Here is a 6,149-nt window from a genome sequence, read left to right on the forward strand (position 1 = left end):
GGCCCCTCCCCACCCCTGCTCCTAGCCCCTCCCCCTCCCAGCATCAGCCCTGACCTCTGTCTCTGTGAGGGCTGGGCTCCAGTGCAGGGAAGGCTGGGGTCAGACTGGGGTCCTGGGTACGCACCCCTCCAGGATTCCTGTGCCCAAAGAAGTGTGACATTAAACAGTAAATGAAAACACCATATTGGGTCGAGAGACACACCGTCAGGAGAAAGAGAAAGGTTTGTCCTGTTTTTCGAACAAGGGACCCTACGTTTTAACTGAGTCCCATAAATTACCCATCTGGCCTCCCTGGCCTTGTCTCTCCAGGATCCACACTTCCGGAGGCCTGGGGTTGCCTGCAGGTCCCTGAAAGAAACACTGTCTCAGGCCCCGCTCTGGGTCCTGCCCGTCCAGCTCCCAGAATCCTTTCCTTTGCACCCATGTCGACATGCTCAGTCCCCCGAGGTGCTCTTCTGAGACCCCCGGGGTCTCAGCACTGTTTGGCCTCTTGAGTGTGGCTGTGTCTGGTTGCATCCTCAGCATCTCATGATACCCAGATGTGACAGGTGTCACCAATGAAGGATTTGTCTGGAAGCTCCTGGTGCCAAGGGCTCCTTCTCCTTTCAAGAGCGCTGGTGAGACCTTCCCCACCCCCAGGCCAGGCTCCCTTTCCAGCCTGCAGGCGCCTGGCCTCCCCAAGACCTCCGCGCATGAGATGGCCCCAACTCCCACCCGTTGGCACATGGTGGGTGGAGGGCATTGCAGTCCCCTGGTCCCGCTGCTGGGAGAATACCTGCCTTTAGGAACGTTTTGCTGGCCAGGAGCGGTGGCTCATGCCTGTAATCCCAGCATGTTGGAAAGCCAAAGTGGGAGGGTCACTTGAGTGCAGGAGTTCGAGACCAGCCTGGGCAACATGGCGGATCTCATCTCTACAAAAATCAGAAAATTAGCTGAGTGTGGTGGCATGTGCCTGTAGTCCCAGCTACTCGGGAGGCTGAGATAGGAGGATCATCTGAGCCCCGGAGGTCGAGGTTGCAGTGAGCTCTGATTGTGCCACTGCTCTCCAGCCTAGGCAACAGAGTGAAACTCTGACTCAAATAAGAAAAAAGGAGTTTGTCTCCACCAGAGCTTTCCGGATGTCTGAGGAGGAGCTTAGAAACAGGAAAGCAGGCACATTTCTGGGAGGAAGGCAGAGAGGAGTGAGGCAAGATGGGGCTGGGGGGTGGCGAATGGAGAAGCAGTCTTGGGAAGAGAAGAGGCCAGCGGACCATGAGTGACTCCCCGGGAACTGGTGTTAGACACAGTCACGCGGGACCCAGGGCCTGTTCTCACAGTGATGTGTCCAGAGGGAGGGAACACGGCTGGACCCCTCAGGAGGCAGGTCCTCACTCTGTCCCAGCCCGTCTGATGGGGCCAGCCAGCCACCGCTTTATGCTACCTTCCCAGACACCCTGCTGTCCTCCGCTTCCAGGGCATCCCAGGATCTTCCTGAGTGGCAGCCCAGGCCAGACTTCTCACACCCGACAAGGACTGGGCCACCAAAGAGCCACAAAGAGGGCTGGACCTCAGAGGGCAGTCCCAGGATAGGGCGGCCCCAAAGGCCAACCCCTCTGCTTGAGTTTCCTGCCCAGCCCAGGGTAGAAGCCAACTGTCCCCGGGGCTCCACTCTGGACATACAGGAAGAACCCGCCCTGCCTTCCCTGGCCAGTCCCAGGTCCACTCACGACCACTGACTGGCCAGGCCACCTCAGGGTAGTTGTCCCCCATGGCTTCCCCAGGAAACCGGGTCTGGCTTCCTGGCCTGTTGGACGAGGTCAAGGTCCTTTTCAGTCACAGAAGTCTTACAAGTACACTCAAGAGATGACCCAGGCTGAAGCAGAGGTGGGGGTTTCAACATGCCCTCCCCACCCCCTGCAGTCCTGAGGCCCCTTCCTGGACATAGGACTTCTGGGACATTGTCTGAAAGCTGGTGGACCACACCAGCCCCAACTCCCAGCAGTACCTTGGGGAGTCTTCTTGCCCATGGCTGTGACCTCCAGAGAGGCCCTAATGTCAGAGACATCCCCAGGTGGAGGGGGTGGTCACCCTTCCAGTGAACTCTTTTTCCAACAGGTCCTGGGGAAGCAGGAAACCTAGGGCCTTGGCTCTCCATCTGCAGAAGGGCCACGTCTTTGAGGCTTGGATGCATGGACCCAGCACAAAAGCAGCTGTTCCTCAGATGACCATGACTGTAATAACAGTTACACATGAGAGCTCATGCCGTGCCCTCATCTGGGCTGGAGACAGGCTCCTTGGGTTCAAATCCTAACTCCATCTCTTCCCAGCCGTGTGACTTTGGGCCAGTGCTAAACCCTCTCTGTGCCTCAGTTTCCTCACCTGTAAAATGGGGATGGTGAAGTACTCTTTGTGCTGGGGTGTTGTGAGGCTTACACAAGTCAACATGGGAGAAGAGTCTAGAATAGTGGCTGGCATAGAGAAGGGCCACGGAAGGCCCTCAGCTGTATTGCTAGACATCGGGCTGGGTGTTGTCATAGGCTATTTCACGCCATCCTGACATCGCACACCAGGGAATATTGTCGTGTCCAGACAGAGAAAGAAGCTGAGGCCAAGGTTTGGATCCTGGCCTGTCTGAGGCCGGAGCTGACTCTCTTAGCCTAGCCAGCAGCTGTTAGTCTAGGATTGAGCACACCTGGGTCCCCAAAGTGCCAGGAACAGCAGGGCATGTTCAGCCCGCCCACTGGGCCCAGCAGGAGACCCCTCCTGGACAGCCTCCCAGTTCCTGGAACCCAGGGCTGCAAGTACTCTTTGCAAGGAGCTTCTCAGTAAGGGACTGATGGGCTCAGAGCCGAGTCCTGGAGAGGGGACTCACAGGCCAGGCCAGCTGTGATAGAGAAGCAAGTTGGGTGGGCAAAAGGCTGGGACCAAAGGGGACGTGGGGTCTGCAGAGGGGAGGGGCAGCCTTTGGGTAACAGCAGGGTGGGAGTCCTCCCCGGCACACACACAGGCATTCCGAGCTCCGTCCGTCCATCAAGCCCATGGAGGGCCCAACCCACGGGTGGAGAATTAACATTCCTGGGTCAGTTCCCCTGCTCATCTCATCAGGGCCTGCCCTGCAGAGGGGGCTGCAAGCCTGGGACGACCCCAGAGCTTTATTTCTCTTCCTCCTTCTTCCTTCTTTGCCAGGAGCGCTGGTGTTCTCTGCTAGGCCATGACTGCACTGCGAATCGGGGTAACTGAGGCCAGCACAGACTACTTGGGCCACTCATGGCCTGAGATTCCACGAGAAAGAGGCTCTTCTGCCCCCCGATCTTGATGGAGCCCGAGAAGCCCCGGCGTGGCCAGAAGTGAGTTTCCTGCTGGCACTCCAGCTAAGCGGGACAGCATGGGCAGGCCCCCAGGGCAAGGGGCAGCGGGCTGGATTCTGTGTCTCTGTGCTGTCTCAGATTTGACAGCCTGTCCAATGGCAGAGCCCTGGTGTCTGAGGACAGCTCCAGCAGGAACCACAGCAAAGGTAAATAACTTCTCAGGAAACCTGCAAAACCCAGCCAGAGGGTCTTCTGCCCACGAGGGCTCCCCGACAGTGTCTCCACCAGCCCCCTCCCCTGCCACAGGTCTCACCCCCCAAACCCAAAGACAGGTTGGGTCCAGGAGCTCCGGCCAGGAGACTAATTCCTGGACCCACAGGAGAAACCGTGGGCCATTGTTGCTGCTGGCCCTGGGTGAGGCGCCTCCTCTCAGCCTCACTCAGTGAGTGGCACTCGCCAGGTGTACTCAGCATCCCAGCGGCCGGGTAGCAGATTGCAACACAGGTTGTGAGGTACAGGCAGCCTGGGTTCAAACGCCAACCCCGTGCCTCAGCACCTGGGCCCTCTCTGCAAATGAGAACAGGACCCACCTCTGAGAGGGTGAGAATTCCCTGGTTTATGGAACAGACACAGAGGCTGGTCAGGTGCGCAGAGGGTTCCATTTCACAGATGAGCACACTCAGGTTCCCAGGGTGACGGGCATGCCAAGAGCCCAGAGAAGAGCAGGGGCAGAGCCCTCACCTGGCTCATGGCAGGGGGAGGGTGGGGAAGAGGGAGACTCAGAAACTGGGGGTCGGTTTTAGCTCCCAGTTTGGGGCAAGCAGCTGAAGACAGCCCGAGCGCGTGTCTCAATCCCAGTTGCAGATACATGCATGGACACACAGCTCACCACACAAAAGTGGGGCCCTGAACATCAGTTCAGGCCTGGGGACCCCAAGGAAGGAGTCGGGGAGCAGTGAAGCCCACTCCCCTCCCACCAGATGCAAGGAGCCTCAGGGAGCCCCACACGGAAAGCCCAGACACAAGGGCTGCTGTGCACGGCTCTGGACCTCGGCCTGCCCTGGCCCTGGGAGCCTCAGTGTGCTCACCTGGGAAACGGAACCCTCAGTGCACCTGCCTCCTGGGGTTGTTGTGAGCACCCAGCCCAGCCTCTGGCGTCTGTTCTGTCAACCAAGGAATTCTGACCCTCCCAGGGGCACGTTCCACCATGGGCTCAAACTTTGGAAGACGCAGGGACAAACTTTGGAGGATGCTGACCGGGTCTCCTGGGCCGGCAGACAGACTGTCCAGGAGGGGAGCAGCGAACTGCCCGGCGTTCCAGACATTCAGCACCTCTATAAAACGGGGTGCTCTCGCTGACGGGGGCTCCCCACAGTGTGGCCCCGGACCGCCCCGGGTCACATTGGGTCTGGCGCCATCTGCTGGGCAGACGAGGGATGCTGTCTGGGCCGCCCCTTCGGGTCAGGTTACAAGTCCCTGTTTCTCTCTGGGCCTCAGTCTCCAGAGGCCTCCAGGCCCTGGATGCTGAAGGGGCCCAACAGGACCAGGTATGAAGAGTGTCTGGCACGTGGCCGGCGCTGAACACACATCCGTGTGTGCAAGTGGTTTTCAAGATGCCCTCGGGGCCGTGGGGGCTCTGAGGCGGGAGAGCCCACACCCTGCAGGAGGGTCAGGAGAGGCTGAGGCTACCAGGGGCAGGAGGCTGGGCAGGGAGCTGGGAGTCTGGAGGGGTCTGGTGCTGGTGAGAGAGGGGAGGAGGAACAGGGACTTGTGAATGGTGGCGGCCATGGGGGGCTTTGGGGTGGGAGCTGGTGAGTGGCGAGGGCCATTGGGGGGCTTCGGGGCAAAAAGGACCAGGGGAGCCAGTTCACCATCTCTGTTGGCCCAGACCCTGCCCAGGTTGAGTCCACTCCTGGCCTGGCCCAGTCCTGCCCAGGCCCCTTCCATGTCTCCGGGGGCAGCAACACCCCCAAAGCTGCCGGCCTGCCTTTTCCACCCTGCCCCCTCCCAACTCCCCGGGCCAATCGCTTCTCCTGCTCCAGGGAGAACCAAGGGTCATTTCAGTCCTGTTCGGAGCTGGACGTCTTCCCCAGAGCCAGCTGGGCTGTGTCCAGGCGGCGAAGGCTCGGACGGGAGCCACACACAGGCCACCCCCCCACCTCCATCCGGCACTCCGCCACCCCCCTCAGAGGGCAGTGCACATTCCAGCCTTCCTGCAGGGGCTCCTCGGGCTGCCCTGGGCCCAGCCACCTGTCTCCCCCCTCGGGGACCGGCGCTCCTCCGCCCCTTTCCTGCTTAATCACTGCAACACATGTGTGGCTCCGTCCTGCTTCTTTTTCCCTTTCCCAAGCGTACAGCCCTGGCCCTGGAGTTTACAGCTGCAAAACACACACGCGCGCGCACACACACACGCGCACACACACACACACACACTCATGCACAAAACCAACTCTGGAATGTGTTCCTGCTCTTCAGCGGGCTTTATGGCTCTGGAGAGCTCTGTCCTCTGCCACCTCCCCTAACACCTGACATCTAATCGCATTTCCTCCTTGCTGTTTCCACTCCTGCTGGATGCCGGTGGGCGGGGGAGGGGGCGTTGACCAGGAGAGCTGAGGAGGGGAGAGAGGCGGGGAGCCAGGCTGGCCAGGACTGGCCCACGGGGGATCGTGAGCCTCCCACCCAGCGCCGCACACACGGCGGGTCTGCTTTTCCCATTTGGAGAGGGAACCCGGCTCCTCCAAGGCCAGACGGGAGTGTGCAGCCGCTGCCCCGCCTCCTCGGACTTTCATTCATTCTTTTAACAAAGTCATTCATTCAGCCCATGTTTGCTAAACACCCACGGTGTGCCAGGCTTGGACGCGC

This window comes from Carlito syrichta, unplaced genomic scaffold, assembly GCF_000164805.1.
Source record: "Carlito syrichta isolate Samal-C Ts95f unplaced genomic scaffold, Tarsius_syrichta-2.0.1 Scaffold314018, whole genome shotgun sequence".
In the NCBI taxonomy this organism is placed as follows: domain Eukaryota; kingdom Metazoa; phylum Chordata; class Mammalia; order Primates; family Tarsiidae; genus Carlito; species Carlito syrichta.